The sequence below is a fragment of the Dipteris shenzhenensis genome, chromosome 13, assembly GCF_047967505.1.
Source record: "Dipteris shenzhenensis isolate YYH24624 ecotype China chromosome 13, Dip_SZ_1.0, whole genome shotgun sequence".
In the NCBI taxonomy this organism is placed as follows: Eukaryota; Viridiplantae; Streptophyta; class Polypodiopsida; order Gleicheniales; family Dipteridaceae; genus Dipteris; species Dipteris shenzhenensis.
The window spans coordinates 25,761,176-25,778,011 of record NC_141608.1 but is presented as its reverse complement, the minus strand read 5'-3'; positions in this window follow the sequence as shown (position 1 = coordinate 25,778,011).

Sequence of the window (16,836 nt, the reverse complement as noted above, 5' to 3'; positions counted from 1 at the left end):
AGAACATGAACTTTGAAGTGCCTTGCTCACGAGCTTGCTCCTACATATCTCGTCACTGATTGGTCGCCCAACAACTCTCATCTGTTTCCTGAGCATGTATCCCTTTAGTTGGTTCACTAGCAGCTGTAATACACCAGGATCACTCCCGTGTGGTTGGGAAGATTCCTTTAATGGTTCAACTTGCAAGCTCATGCATTTCGATCCCCTGTGCACGAGGTTGGCAACTAGCTTCCTCCCTGTCTTATTTCCTGTGATGAGCAACTATAGCTTATAACAAGATTTATGCTGGTGATGTCTTGAAACATTTCCAAACGGGAGATGTTTGACATCCTAGTGTCAGACCTACTCAAGTGGTGTATTGTTGTGGGTTGGAGAGGCTTCTTTCTCAGTTGGCTACCAACCTGAGCATTGGAAGACAAATTGAATCCGAGAGAGTGGAGGAGGACATTGGTGATAGGCAATTTCTTGCCTTATGCTTGCAAACAAAGTGTGTATCTGTGATTTGGACTGAAGGGGATGATTTGAAAGTCTCCTCTCTTGCATTAGAATTCTCCCTTTGTTGTGATTGTTAATTACTGGTTTTGCATGTTATTTGAGTTCACATTCTGAGTTCTACTTTCTTGTGTGGCATTATTACACACTATTCACCAAATATCTTTCTAGGCTTAACCCTCGGGCTTTTTGAGTAGTTGTCATTCTTACCCTTGGTTCTTGCCACGAGTTCATCCCCTGCCCACATTTCATGACCCTGTTCATTCTTATAGGTTTCTTTCTCTTCACATCGACATCTTTATTCTCTTCCTTGCACAATGCCATTCTAGTGTTTACAGACTCGAGTAGGAAATTTTAATTGTGTCATAGTGTGTGACATATCATTGTTAGCAAGATTTCCAATTTTTGGTCATTTGTTGAGTGTGGTTTTCAATTGGATGTACTATTCAGGTTTTCACACATGTGATGGGTCATAGAGTTGTGTGAGAAATGTTGTGAGGGTGTAAATGACTACTTGCTGTGTAGTGTTGTGGACATTGGATTTTCTATTTGACACTTGCTAATTTGTATTGTTTCATATTAAAATGGGCCAATTGACATTGGCCAGTATAGAATGGGCCATGGCGCACTCCAACAATGTTGTTAAAGCTTCAAGAAGAGCTGGATCAAGTGATAGGAATGGATTAGCAAGTGATTTCAGCAACACTACAAGGCATAGGCTCTTTTTCGATGAAAATACCGACGTTTTTTGCACTATTTTTTTTTTTGACAAGTGCAAAGGTTATTATTTATGTCGTTATAAGCGTCAGAAAAAAACAATCGCTATATAAGCATCGCTATATAGCGCCTCTAATAAATGTCGCTATATAGCAACACTAGTAAATGTCGCTATGTAGTAACACTGGTAAACTCGCTATATAGTGACGATTAACAGAACTTAAAAAAACATTAGTGGGGCTAAACAGGGTTACATCAGGCCCTGTTCTACCCCACTAATGTTTTTTTTAGTAATTACAAAAGAAAAAATTATAACAAAAATTTCCTTGCAAAAAGGGTGAACAAAATCGCTCAAATGAACCGATGGAGCATATACATGTCGAAGATATACAACATTGTTTGTTACAAAATTACCCTTTCAAAAAGAGTGATACAAAATCGCTCAAATGAGCCGATATACAAAAGGATATACATGGCGAAGTATATGGAAACTACTACTACTACTACTACTACTACTATTGCTGCTGCTGCTCATTCGAATCATCATCATCCTCCTCGTCCTCATCTTGCTAGCCTAATCCTTGGCCCTCATGAGCTACGCTTGATCCTAGACCCTCGTGAGCTACACCTAATCCCTTGCCCTCGTCACCGCTCGCCTCTAGTGATGGGATTCTCGAGCTTTTACTCTAAGAGTGAAACCATATTAATTGGAAATTAGATTGAAACTTAAAGAATAAAACAATTTAAAAAGTGAGATTACAAGTAGGAGTAGACTTATACCATGTGAGCAGCCACCTCAACCCAATCGACCCTCACTCCCATTGCCTCCTTCTCAATAAACCACGCCTTATTTCTACATGAAATGCGTGTCTCGTCTCTGCATCTGTAGGAAGGCAAGCCATCACAGCTTGTTGTGGATCCAATTTATGAGAGTTAGATAAGGTGCATGTAATATGTAGTAAAACAAATAGAACACTACATTAAATGAGAAGAAGTAGACTTACCACAGTTGGCTTGAATGCCAACCTTCTACCTACACCAAAGTGCAAAGTACCTACGGCATCCAGCCGTCTCCTTGCAGCCCTCCTTTGACCCTCGAACATTTTAGGATAGTCCCTATTCTACTTCTTGAAAAACTTCCAATCAGCTTTTTTTGTAGCCCTCCCCTTTGTGATGGAAGTACGCAAGGTTGATCTATGATGCTTCAAGACCAAACCCATGCGCTCTCACATGTGATTCTCATTAAACTCCCGATTTGGGGGATTAGGGTGCTTTTCTTTCAATTCATCGATGACCACGTGCTTCTTTTGGTCATCTTGATACTACCAATTAGTAGTAATGCTGCTCCTGAAGTGGTGGCTCATCAACCATCTCATGGTGGCCATCACTACTTTACTCTTTTTATCTTCTATTATCTCTCTAGCAGCCATGATTTGATAGGATAGGTCCTCGACTAGGTAAGGAGGACTCATGGTAGTGACAGAGTCAGAGCGAGTGGTGTTTGTGCAAGCCTTCTAGAGTGATGAGTAGCAGTGGGAGTAGGAGAGGGCAAAGGACCTAGTACTGGGTCTCGAGACCAAGTGGAGACTTGTAGGGATGTGAGTGTGCTGACTCGTCTACATCTCCCGAGTCTAGCACAACATAAGCGACCCCTCCTACTCTTCCTTCTCTTATGATGGGCATGCCCAGGTGATGACCCCTCAGCCAAAGGGGCATGAGGGGACGACTGGGCAGTAGGTCCAGCCGTCCGTGTAGGAGAGGGAATTGGTGAGGTCCTCTGGGATAGCAGAGAGAAGAATCTTGTTGCCTCCTCATCAATCATATGTGCCACAAACTCGTCGAGACTCCCAACAAAGCCATGGGCTACTAGCAAAGGAGTTCCCCGAGGGGTAGTCACAATACTACCTCTGAGAGGAGTCTGGCCAGGGGTAGTCATAGGGGTAGGCCCCTGAGGTGTCACCTGAGGCGAATAAAAGTCCTCTGGAGAATAGAGATCATGATGTCTCCTCCTACAAGGGTTTCCGTACTCGTCAAACATGTGGCGTGATCCCATGTCTAACATAGATAGCAACACGAAAACAAAAAACAAAAAACAAGAGAATACATTGAGAAAGCATATGAGAATACATTGACAAAGCATAAGAGAATACATTGAGAAAGCATATGTTTATGCTTATGCATATGCATATGAACATATGCTCATGCATAAGCATAAGCATAGGCATAGGCATATGCTTATGAAGAGAGAGAAAAAGAGAGGAGAAAAGAAGAGAAAGAAAGGAGAAGGAGAAGGGGAAGGACATGCATATGCATAGGCATATGCTTATGAAAAGAAGAGAAAAAGAGAGGAAAAAAGAAGAAAAAGAAAGGAGAAGGAGAAGGACATGCATAGGCATAGGCATAGGCATAAGAGAAGGAGACATATGCTCATGCATAACCATATGCATAAGAGAAGGAAGAGGGGAAAAGAGCATAAGCATAAGAGATATGGAAAGAAAGCATATGCTTATGCTTATGCATGAGCATATGAGCATAAAAGAAAAAGAGAGAAAACTTAAGCATAGGCAAATACATATGCTTATGAAAAGAGATCAAAAGAGGGGAAAGAGGGGGAGAAAGAGAGAGGAAAAGAGGAAAAGAGGAAAAGAGGAGAAGGAGACATATGCTCATGCATAAGCATAAGCATAAGAGAAGGAAGAGGAAAAAAGGGCATAAGCATAAGAGAGAAGGAAAGAAAGGATATGCTTATGCTTATGCATGAGCATATGAGCATAAAAGAAAAAGAGAGAAAGCATAAGCTTGTGCTTATGCATGACCATATGAGCTTATGCTCATGCATAAGCATAGGCAAATACATATGCTTATGAAAATAGATTGAGAGAGGGGAAAGAGAAGGGAAAAGAGGAAGAGAGATTGAAAGAGGAGAAAAAGAAGAGGGAAAAAGAGCATAAACATAAGAGAAGGAAGAGGGGAAAAGAGATTGAAAGAGGGGATGAAAGAGGGAAAAAGAGCATAAACATAGACAAGAAAGAGGGGAAAAGAGATTGAAAGAGGGGAAAAAGAAGAGAAGGAAGGGAGAAAGAGGGGAAAAAGAGATTGAAAGAGGGGAAAAAGAAGAGGAAAAAAGAAGAGAAGGAAAAAAGGAAGAGAGGGAAAGAAGAGGGAATAGGGAAAGAGAGGGGAAGAGAGGGTTTCTACTCCCATCACTGCAGCTAGCGCTTAAGGTGCTAGTTGCAGGCCAATGCAAATTAAAAAAATAAGAAAAGGAAAAAAGAGAAAGGACTTTCTGACCTGGAATAGTCCCACTCGGTGTTTTGTGGACTGGCCCTACAAAAGAGAGGAAACATACCATTTTTCAAATAACTAGTTAGAGGAAGGAGGAGTTTAGAGAAGCAACCTCTCAAAGGGATTGTATTGAGGAGACAAGCATAAGCCTACAAACAAGGAGAAAGAGGAGGAAGAGAAATACCAAAAAGAGAAGAGGTGAGTCTTCTTTCTTTCACAAAATCTCGTTTTTTGTCTTTAACCCTTGAAAATCAAGCATGAAAACTAGCACATAGCCTTGGCAATACAGGGAGAAACATGCTTCAACACTCACAAAATGAAATCTCACAAAAAACGAACCTACATTGCTTAAAGAGACTCACCTTCTTGAAAGACTTCTTTTCACACAAGCAAAGAGGAAGAAGGGTGGAGAGGGAGCACGGTATAAAACTAGTCCTACTTGTAATCTTACTTTTTAAATTGTTTTATTCTTTAAGTTCCAATCTAATTTTCAATTAATATGGTTTCACTCTTAAATTCAAAGCTCAAGCGTCCCATCACTGGAGGCGAGCAGTGATGAGGACCAGGGATCTCAAGCACAGCTCACGAGAGCTAGGGATTAGGCACAACTCATGAAGACCAAGGATGATGTCAGCAAGACGAGGATGAGGAGGACGATGATTCGAACGAGCAACAGTAGTAGTGGTAGTAGTAGTTTGCATATACTTCGCCGTGTATATCCTTTTGTATATTGGCTTGTTTGAGCGATTTTGTATCACCCTTTTCAAAAGGGTAATTTTGTAACAAACAATGTTGTATATCTTCGACATGTTTATGCTTCTACTGAGAGTGCTCTCAATGGAAGCAAGAACGGAAGAGATAGAGAGAGAAACAGAGAGCCACACAAGTTTTGGTGGGTGCAGAACACCCTAATCTTCTTTTTCATTCATTTATATATGTGTTTGGGTATTGTACATAATCGGGGTAAAGGCACAGTGAAATTTAACCCCCACAACCTCCCACTTAAAGGACAATGTGCCTTTAAGGGAGAGCAACCAGTGAGCATACTATCCAATGCCCATCAATACATGACAATACTCAAACCGCTGACTAGGTAGACTCTTCGTCAGCATATCTGCAGGGTTATCATCTGTATGAACCTTGACAAGCTCTATGCGCTTGTCCTCAAGTACCTCCCTGATGAAATGGTACCTGACCTTAATGTGTTTGGTCTTTGCATGAAAGACCAGATTCCGTGCTAGCTGAATAGCACTCATGGAACCCGGGGGATTCACTCTCCATGAAAGGGGGACGTCACCTGCGAGCATGAACTTCAAGAGAACCCCTATTTAAGATCCATGTAGGATCATTAAACACCCCTATTTAAGCTTATAAGATACCACAAAAATTCTATAAAGTCCCCCCTTTCCTTAAATCTATGTTCTTTCTCAAGCATTTAGATCACACAATAAGAAAATTTAGATTACTTTCCCTATGACTATTTAAAACCATACACAAAACTAAACTTGTTTGGACTAGTTATCCAAGGTAGCCTATACTATGTCCCCCCCTCTTAAATATGGCATGGCCCCCCTAACTTAAATTCAATATTGGGAAAAAATAAAAGGCCCCTCACCCCTAATGTATAAGGTTATGCCTCATTAAAAAAAACCCCCCTATTGTACACTCACATGATATCATAAGTTTCCTCTTGTGAATCCCCCAGGTCTATGCAATGTCAGTACACCTATATGAATCCCCAAATCTTCCACTAGCCAATCAAGCCATATAGCCTCCTTGCAACCCTCTGTGGCTGCAACATACTTAGCCTCTGTGGTAGACAAAGCAATGCACTTATGTGTGCGAGACATCCATGACACTGCACCACCTACAAAGATGAACACATAACCAAAAGTGGATCTCCTACTATCCACATGCCTTGCATAGTCTGAATTTGTGTATCCAAGTACACGCATGTCTCCTTTACCAAAGCAGATGCACATCTCCTTGGTATCCTTCATGTAGCTCATGATGCACTTAACTGCCTCCCAATGCCTCTTTCCTGGATTAGCCATATACTGGCTAACAACTCCCACTGCAAATGCAATGTCTGGTCTAGTAGCTATCATAGCATACATAAGACTCCCAATTGCTGATGCATAAGGAACCTTGGCCATCATGGCCCTCTCCTCATCTGATTTGGGACTATCTGTGTGACTCAGTTTCACATATGGAGGCAATGGAGTACCCAGTGCCTTCCCCCCCTCCATATTGAAACGCTGCAATACTTTTGTAACGTACTCCTTCTGTGAAAGCCAAAGGAGTTTCCTACTCCGATCACGCATGGTGCGCATACAAAGAATATGACCTGCAAGTCCCAAATCCTTCATATCAAAGGCCTCATGCAACTTGGCCTTTAATGCATCTAGCTCATGAGTATTCTTGCTAGCCAATAGCATATCATCCACATATAGTGCTAGGATTATCAAGCTATTATCCTTAGCCCTTTTAGTGTAGAGGCAGTGATCAATTTCACTCCTTCTAAAACCCTGGGACAAATGAAAGCATCAAACTTCTGATACCATTCTCTAGGCGCTTGCTTAAGACCATAGAGACTCTTCTTCAGCTTACAAACTAAATGCTCTTTGCCCTTTTCTTCAAAGCCTTCTGGCTGCACCATGTAAATTTCCTCATGCAAATCCCTATGCAAGAAAGCTGTCTTGACATCCATCTACATAAGCTCCATATCCTCTGCTGCCACTAGTCCAAGCATGCATCTAACTGTAGTCATCTTCACAAATGGAGAGAATATCTCATCAAAGTCCACACCCTTCTCTTGCTTGAACCCTTTAGCGACCAAATGGGCCTTGTACCTAGGCACATCATCACCTTTGACCTTCATCTTGTAGACCCATTTACATGGCAATGCTTTCTTTCCATGTGGCAAAGAAACCAAGTCCCAAGTCTTATCCTTCATAAGTGAACTCATCTTTGATTGCATAGCGCACTCCCACTTGCATTGATCCTCGCGTGTCATAGCCTCTCTGTAGCAAGAAGGCTCCCTGCAATCAATAAGCATCACATAGTCTACCCCTAGAACAAACCTATCAGGCGGTCTAGACACTCTAGATGATCTTCTCAAGGGCATTTCAGCTTGCTGTCCCACCTGCATATCAGCCACATTTGGCTCATCCTTTCCACAAATAGATGATCCATCATCTACCCTTGATTGTATATCTGTGGGAGTATTTGGTGGTACCATTTCTTGCACATTTGGTGCATGGACAGCTTGCTGTCTATCAACATATGCAGGTGGATTCACATCCTGTAAAGTGATTCTCCTCATTTCAACATCCCTCATGGGTGCCTTATGCATCTTCTTCTCAGTGAAGACTACATCATGGCTGCATATGATCTTCTTTGCTTCTGGATCCCAGAGACAATAGCCCATCTCTCTACTTTCCCCATAACCCAGAAAGATGCATTTCCTAGACTTAGGATCCTTTCAAAAGTCTTTTGGCACATGTGCATATGCCTCACACCCAAATATATGCAAATGAGAGTAAGAGGGCTTCTTGCTACTCCATGCCTCTTCAAGAATACCACCATCCAAACTCTTACTAGGTGATCTATTGATCACATGCACTGCAGTCTTCATTGCCTTAGCCCAAAAACCACCAAAAAGAATTGCATTGGAAAGCATGCATTGCAATCTTTCTTGAATGGTATGGTTCATCTTTTCTGCAACTGGATTTTGCTCTGGAGTATGAGGGGATGTGAGCTCCCTATTAATCCCACGTGTATCACAGAAATGCTGAAAGTCATGAGAAAGATACTCTCCACCATTGTCAGTTTGTAGGCATTTAAGCATTCTACTTGACTGATTCTCAACCAAGGCCAGCCATTTTTAAAATACCTAGAACACATCACTCTTCGGAGCTATAGCGTAAGCCCACACTTTCCTAGTTGCATCATCAATGAATGTCACATAGTATTTAGCCCCGCCTAATGACCGTGTAGGCATGGGACCACATATGTTTGAATCCACCAAATCAAGCTTTTCAAACTCTTTCTTTCCCATTCTTTTATGGGCTGACTTAGTCTACTTTCCATAGAGACAGTGCTCACAAAATTCAAAATCAGAGAAACTCAAATGCGGTACATAACCCGAACAGCATAAGAGTTTCATTCCATTCTGGCTCATGTGCCCCAACCTGTAATGCCACAAAGAAGTGCTTGGCTACTCGGTTATTGCAACAACATGATCAAATACCCCTGATATATGTAAGGGATACAAAGTCCCACACTTGGCACCCCTGGCTAAAAGCATAGAGCCCTTCTGAATTTTCCAACTCTGAAAACCAAAAGTGGTGTGAAAACTAGCATCATCTAGTTCATCCACTGAAATAAGATTCTTGGTCAACTTAGGCACATGTCTCACATGTTTCAAAATAAATGCATACCCATTTGCAAAAGAAAACTTTATGTCACCTACTCCCACTATGTCACATGCATAGTCATCTCCAAGATGCACACAACCTATCTTTCCACTAGCATAAGTGGAGAACCATTCCCTATGGGGAGTAACATGGAATGAAGCACCAGAATCCAAAATCCAATCCTGGGAATATGCATCATCTGAAGTGGTAAGCAACTCTGTAGATAAATTAGACATGAAGAGAACGTCATTGTCACTATCATGTGTGATTGCATTGATTTCCTCGATCTTCACTTTTCCTTTGTCCTCCCTTGGACTCTCTTCCTTTTGATTTGCACCCCAATATGCATTCTTTTTCTTATCCTTTTGCTCTCTTTTCAGCTTGTAGCAATCCTTTTTCATAACACCTAATGTTTCGTGCCCTGGATTTGCTACGAGACTTCCCTCTTTCTTGGGACTTCCCTTTGAATTGTGATTTGCCCCTTTGTACATTTAAGGCTGCATCCTGCTTGTTGCCATCCATAGACTTCCGTCTAATCTCCTAGGCCAACAAGCTACCCACAACATCATCAAACTTCAGTACTTTACTAGGTGTAGAGTTACTGACAGCTGTACAGAAGGTATCCCATGAGGATGGCCATGAACATAAGAGAAATATTGCCTTAATGTCTGCATCAAAATTCATCTTCTGAGCCTGAAGCTGTCTGAAAATCATATTGAATTCATTCAAGTGAGAAGCAATGGAGACCCCTTCCTTCATCTGCAGCTCAAACAATGTCTTCATGAGGTAAACTTTATTAGAGGCAGTTTCCTTCCCATAAGTGGCACACAGTTTCTTCCACAAAACTTTCGTAGTCTGCTCATTTACTACTGTCAAATAAACTAACTCTGCAAGATGAAATCTAATATTAGACTTTGCTAATGCATCCAACTCATTCCAGTCATCCTTAGACATATTTGCAACCTTAGCTTCAATCCTTGCCAAGGGTTTAATCTACTTCTTTTGAGTAAGCACATCCCTTATCTGTCCTTTCCACAAAGAAAAGTTTGTCCCATCAAACTCTTTAATGTTGAAAAACTCCTTTTCAGACATGGAAGAGGATGCCATGATGCAAATAAATCAAAATCCCGAATGCTAGTGCCTATAAGAGAGAATCACACCAAATACTAGGTGCACCCAAATGTGTATGCCACAATAGACTGAAATATCACCAAAACTCAAAGCTCAAAGCATCAAAAGATGCAGCTGACTCATGTGCATGTACTATGCATCCATATGAGCAAATCTGGCCCAAAAGAAAATGCCAACTGCAATGGCAATCCCAAATGCCAATAAGTGCCAAATGCCTCAAGCGTAAACACTGTCCATGGGCATAAGCATCAATAATATCTTATCCAAGAGAGCATTACACTATTAGTGCATGAACTGCAATGTGTCAAAGCTATCCCTCAACATAAAATAGCATCCATGTGCAAAGCGTCCATAAAAACAGCATCCCACAAGGCAATCTGGGCCTATCAGCGCATCTAATAAGGATCTCAATGCATCCAAATGGCTTATAAATCATCCACTGCAGCCCAATGCACACCACAAATGAGTGCACATGGTTCAAACTGCAACCAGAGTGATCTACATAAGGTATGCTCAAGAAATCATGGTCCTACGGCAATAATTGCTACTGAAAATAGAACTTGAGATGCCTCAAAACATGGGTGCCATTGCATAATCGGACTCAACAAGAAAATTTACAAATATCTCTCTTCTTCCGGAACTCCAAAATCCCAACCTATGAGTGAGAAATGGGAGTCAACACTTATCCACTGCCATGTGGCATAAATCTAAGGTTTCAAAACCTTAGAATGAAAAATGCATAACAGAGAGACAAAATCGAATACACAGAGATCTATAACTCTGAAAGTACTCCATTGAATCATGCAAGAACTGATAGGTAGTGGTCTTTGGGCGTCCGAAACACAATGGGTCACACGGTTTTGGAAATCGTGGTCTCAATCACTGGGTCCAACACACGGACTGAAAAACGTTTTTGGAAACAGAGCTGTTTGTAAACTCCACCAGATTTTGAATGATGAGCAACATAGAAGTTTTAGGACCTCCTGAGTCCACTGAAATTGGCAGATCTGCAAATGGTTAATCCAAACTTGAGTTCCAAAACCCAGGCAAAAAAACGTAGGAACTGACACAGTGAGTCAGAAATCCAATGAAATGATCCCAGATTCAAGAATGAAGGTGTTTCCAAGCTCCTAAAGTGAAGTGGACACCAAAAGCAAGCAATAGTTGCCTCTACAAGTCAATACAAAGTCTCTGTCATTGAACAGAACAGGGAAAAGCTAAAAAAACTAATTTTTCTTTGAAAACACTTAACAGCCTCTCAAAACCACTTTGCAAAGCCAAAGTGACTTTTCCAAAGGTTCCTCCAAGGTCTCTACACACTCGGATGCAAGTAAAGTCACCCACAAAGGTTCCCACAGAGCTTCTTCTTCCTCTCGTAGAGCTGCTGAGCTTCCAGGAATTGACACACGCTCAGCCAGATCACCCGGCCTCTGATACCATTTGATAGTGCTCTCCACACAAGCAAGAACGGAAGAGGAAGAGAGAGAAACAAAGAGCCACACATGTTTTAGTGGGTGCAGAACACCCTAATCTTCTTTTTCATTCATTTATATATGTGTTTGAGTATTGTACATAACTGGGGTAAAGGCACAATGAACTTTAACCCCCACATCTGTCACTCGATCGGTTCATTTGATCGATTTTGTATCACCCACATTAGTGGGGCAAAATAGGGCTTGTTGTGGCCCTGTTTAGCCCCACTAATGTTTTTTTTAAGTTCTATTAATCATCGCTATATACGACGTTTACCAGTGTCGCTATATAGCGATGTTTATTAGAGTCGCTATATAGCGACTGTTCTTTTTCGACGCTTATAACAACCTAAATAAAGACCTTTGTGCTCATAAAAAAAATAAATTAGTGTAAAAAACATCGGTATTTTCATAAAAAAAGGACCTATGCCTTGTAGTGTTGTCGTAATTAAATAATTATTTGTGGCAATATATGCTATAAAATAGATGCATCTTCATTGTTTTAATGATGCTCTTTTACAGTACAAAAAGTAAAGTGCATTATGGTCATATGGACGACATTTTCACATGGAAAGCATCGATTCAAATAGAGTCACATACGATTGTGGAGTCATGGCTAACTTCATGCAAGATAGCCGAGCAAGTGCTTCAGATACGAATCTTCTTTTTTCATAGTTGGATTATTGTGGAACCATATGCAAAATCTATGAATTTGATTTCAGACGATTTAGTATTTTCATTCTTGATATAAAATGGTTTAGAACTATTTACAATGGTCTCCATGCGATAGTGAGAAAAGACAGTAGTGGTTTCTTAGCAATAGACTCCACCAAGCTTTGGACCCAACGAAAATGATACTTTTGTTCTTCCCAAGTACTGTGAGCAGGAACTTGCATACAATGATTTAATTAATCGAAGCTTTATTAAAGATTCATTGATACATGTACTTAAGCATAATTTCATATATATAATTGATGGCATTTGGCACCCATTTTCAATATAGGTGGTTTATCATCCGGATGGTTCTGATCCAAGATGGTGGTACGTGAACCAAGTTGCACCACGTAGTAAGTACGTTTTTGAAGATAGAGATGTGGATATGGAGATGCCACTACCAATTCCGGACCCAATTGATACAGATGAATCTAGTGAAGAAGATGAAGATCACAATATGAGCCAAGAGGAAGATACACATAATGACATCGTATGAGAGGAAGATGGAGATCATGATATTGAGGAAGAAGATAACGATCATCAAGAATCACTGCACTTTATTGAAGAAGATGATCAAGTACTCTTAGGTGAATGTATGATGCTAGAGTACGATCATGATATAGGAGATCAACTCAGTATAGAGTTACAGATAGACTTGATTGGCACTTTAGACTTGGCTCAAGATGAAACCGTTGATGTAAATGCTCTTCATTGATTTTTTTCATCTCAAACTTGGACATGAATATATGAGCTTCAAAGGCTTGATGTACATGCTCTCGTACTTTTATTCTCTCAAAAGATCAAACATGTATGAAAATAATAAAAAAATTATCATTGGGAAAAACTATCTTTTAAGGTTGGTATGGGAAAAAAAACTCTCTGTAAAATGTCTCTATAGGAAACTATCTTAGTGTCACTATATAATGACCATTACCAATCTGATAAAAGTCGCTATATAGCGACGTTTGACTAAAGTTGTTATATAGCGACGTTTGCCTAAAGTCGCTATATAGGGACCCTTAATGAACCTCGCTTCCAATACCGATGATTAGTGCCCCGTGCACTCTAAGCATCGGTACTTAAGCATCGCAATAGGATCTGTGTGTAGTAGTGCAAGCTACAATATCTACAAGCTGTAATGGTACAACCCCTCTATACCATTCTCATTCCTTCAAGTCTTTTGGTCCTCTTCCATGAGAAAATGTGTGTTATACTAAAGTTCCCATTTATAAGTATGGCCTTCTTGATAATTTGCAGAGTTGAGACATAAGTTCAATACAATCTAAGAACAAGGACAATCGACCCCTCTTTGATTAAAGCTTGTGTTGAACTAAAAGAAGACCTTCAGCGAGTTGAATGTTGCATCTTATAGGCTAGGAATGAAGGTTAAGCTTATCAAACAATGATGCTAATTGAAATTGAACATTGTCATTCTGCATGTGCTTCCAGATTTCAAATGGCTAGATACAATAGCTACAAATGTGGACATAAGACATTTCTAGGTGTGTTGCCAATATGGCAGCCTATGTGCTACCCATGTGGTAGCCCTATCCTTTGCATGTTCAAGCAGTTGATCTACTTGACTTGGATCCCAAAACATCATGTTGCAGTTAATTTAGGAATGTTGCACTTTAACATCATGTGTGCACAATAGGATGATACTGTGAGAACATAAACAAAGCTCTAAACTATCACTATGTAAGCAAAATATTGTGATAAGGGACCTATTAGCATACTAGAGAAAAATATTGTGAGACTTACCTCCTCAAGGAATATCTCTTCATCTGATCTTCTTAAACTAGTCCATTCAGACATATGTGGGACTCTCCCTCAATCAAGAAACCATCATATGTACTTCATTACATTTTACATAGGATTTCTCTCACTTCACTCATGTGTTCCTTCTTTGATACAAGTTGGATGCTCTTGAAGTCTTCAAGAAGTATCACAAGCTTGCTAAACGATAGAGAGGGAAACTCATAAAGGAGGCTTAGAATTGAAAATGGTGGAGAATTTGCATCTCACAATTTCCATAATTATTGCACTAGTCAATGTACATAGCATGAATATATTGTTCCTTACTCTTCACACCAAAATCCAATTGCTAAACTTTCCAAAACCTTTTGGGTGGATGATGTGCTATCAGCAGTACATGTTCAAAATTTTCTCTCTACCTCTCCACCAACTGGAGGGATTCTAGTTGCAACTTGGACAGGTACTACTCCCACTATTTCTCATCTATTGGTCTTTGGTTGCATGGCTTTATTAACATTCCTCGGCTACCCAAATGGTGTTAAAGGGTACAAGTTTTATGGTCTGCTATCCAAGAAGGAGATCATTAGTAGGGATGCCATTTTTCATGAGTATTTGTTTTGCTCGTCGTCATATGCCAATTTCTCAAATGAATGCTGCACTATCTTAGAGAACTTTTGTTTCACTGTGTATGATCCCAAGTATGAACCTAAGGTGACAAATGAAAAGGAAATTGATATCTTTGTTGATCTTCCTCTTGATTTTGAAAATTCAGCTGCACTTTAAATCGTTGAAGATCCCACGTCTCTCGAGGAAGCTATGCTTTCTCCTTAAAGTGCCTAATATACATACAAAATTTGATTCTCTCATATCTAAAGGCACCCTGACACTCAAGGATCTTCCCTAGGGATGACAGCCTATCCAATGCAAGTGGGTGTATAAAATGAAGCTCAAAGCTGATGGTATTTTTGACAAATATAAAGCATGGTTGGTTGCTAAAGGGTCCTCTCAAGTACCAAAAAATTGTTCACATGCGCAACATTCATGTTCTATTGGCCTTGCCACATAGTTTGATTTGGAAATTCATCTGATGGATGTAAAAATTGCTTTTCTGAATGGTGACTTGCAAGAGGAAATCTACATGGAGCAGCCTCTAGGCTTCATTGTTGTTAATGGAAAAGAAAATTGTCTGTCAGTTGCATTATGCGCTTTATGGTTTGAAACATGCATCTTGGGCCTAGTATCTCAAGATTTGACTCCTTTCTTCTGTCAAGGAGGTTCCACTCCTGCTCCTCAGATGCAAACATCTATTGGAAAGGAGATTGGAAGTTCTTTGTTATCAATTCTCTACATGTGGATGACACCATTTTGGTTTCCAATGATCTTTCTTTTCTCAATAGTGCTAAAGCCCTACTATCTTCTACCTTTGAAATGGTGGACCTGGGAGACATCCATTTCTCCCTTGCTTTTCAAGTTCAATATATTTTGACTCGAGTATTCTTTTCCTTTGCCAAACAAAATTCATTATGCAAAATTTAAACAATTTTTCCATGATAGGAGCAAATTTAATATCCACTTCCTTGGTTTTTAATATGTCTAATAAGAATCATCCCAACAAGACTGATTTGTTTCTCCAAGACTATGTTCCTTTTGCAAACCTTGTTGGTTGCTTCTACTTTCTCGGTTTAACCAGTCGACTTGACATTTTATCCTGCAAACTCACTCGAAGAGCATCTGGGAAATCCTTGTGAAAGTCAATGGATAGCAGTAAAGCGTGTGCTAAAATATTTAGAGGGGACCAAGGAACACTTCCTTGTATAACGGAGACATGATTCTTCTCCTGGTCTTTCCCTTGTTTGTTATTCTTATCTGCACTGCATTAGCTCATTCTCATAGATGCAATCAATCAGTGGCAGTTGTTTCTTCCTCAACCAATCTTTGGTCCATGGACTAGCAAGAAACAAATCTCTTTTGATGGGTCTAGCATAGAAGCAGAGTAGGTGGTAGCATCATTTGTTGTGACACATGAGTTGATCAGGTTACATAAGCTTCTCTTTGATCTTGGCTACCCTCTTCCTTTTGAAACTCCACTACAATGTGATAATCAGAGTGCAAGGACTACATGCAACACAACAAACCAAAACATATAGCAGTCCACTATCACTTTGTTCGACATGAGGTCAAAGAAGGGCATCATTTAGGTAGAGTATTTCTCGACATCTTAGATGATTGCAGATATTCTCACAAAGCCTCTACCATAGGCTTGGTTCTCAACTCTCTGAGAAATGAACTTGGTGCTATAATGAAGGTCTAATCTCCTTCCTTTCTACTCCTGTTGATAGATCATCATAATGAGCACTCACAAATTGCACTATTTTGGCCTAAGGCCATCTTTGTATATTTTCTTCCTTTGACACTATATCACGATGTGCAGTATGATTTGCATTCTACTTAGTCTAGAGGTCACTCTGTGCACATACTTTGTCACATGCCATTGTTGTAACTTTTATTTTTCTCCTAGGTAGATATATAGTGGTTTGGGTTTTCCCTTGAGTTCTCCAAGGATTTATTCATCTGCAGACAGAGCAGAGATACACTACTACACACGCATCCTATTGCGACGTTTACGTACCGACGATTAGCGCCCGCTTAGCGTTAATCATCGGTATAAAAATCGGGTTTCGTAAATCGTCGCTATATAGCGACTTTTGCTAAAAGTCGCTATATAGCGACTTTTAAAAGTCGCTATATAGCGACACTGAGACAAAATATTATAGCGACGTTTTACAGAGAGGTGTTTTTTTTTTTTTTAAGGCCTTAAAATTTATTTTTTTCCAATGACAAAATTTTTTAAA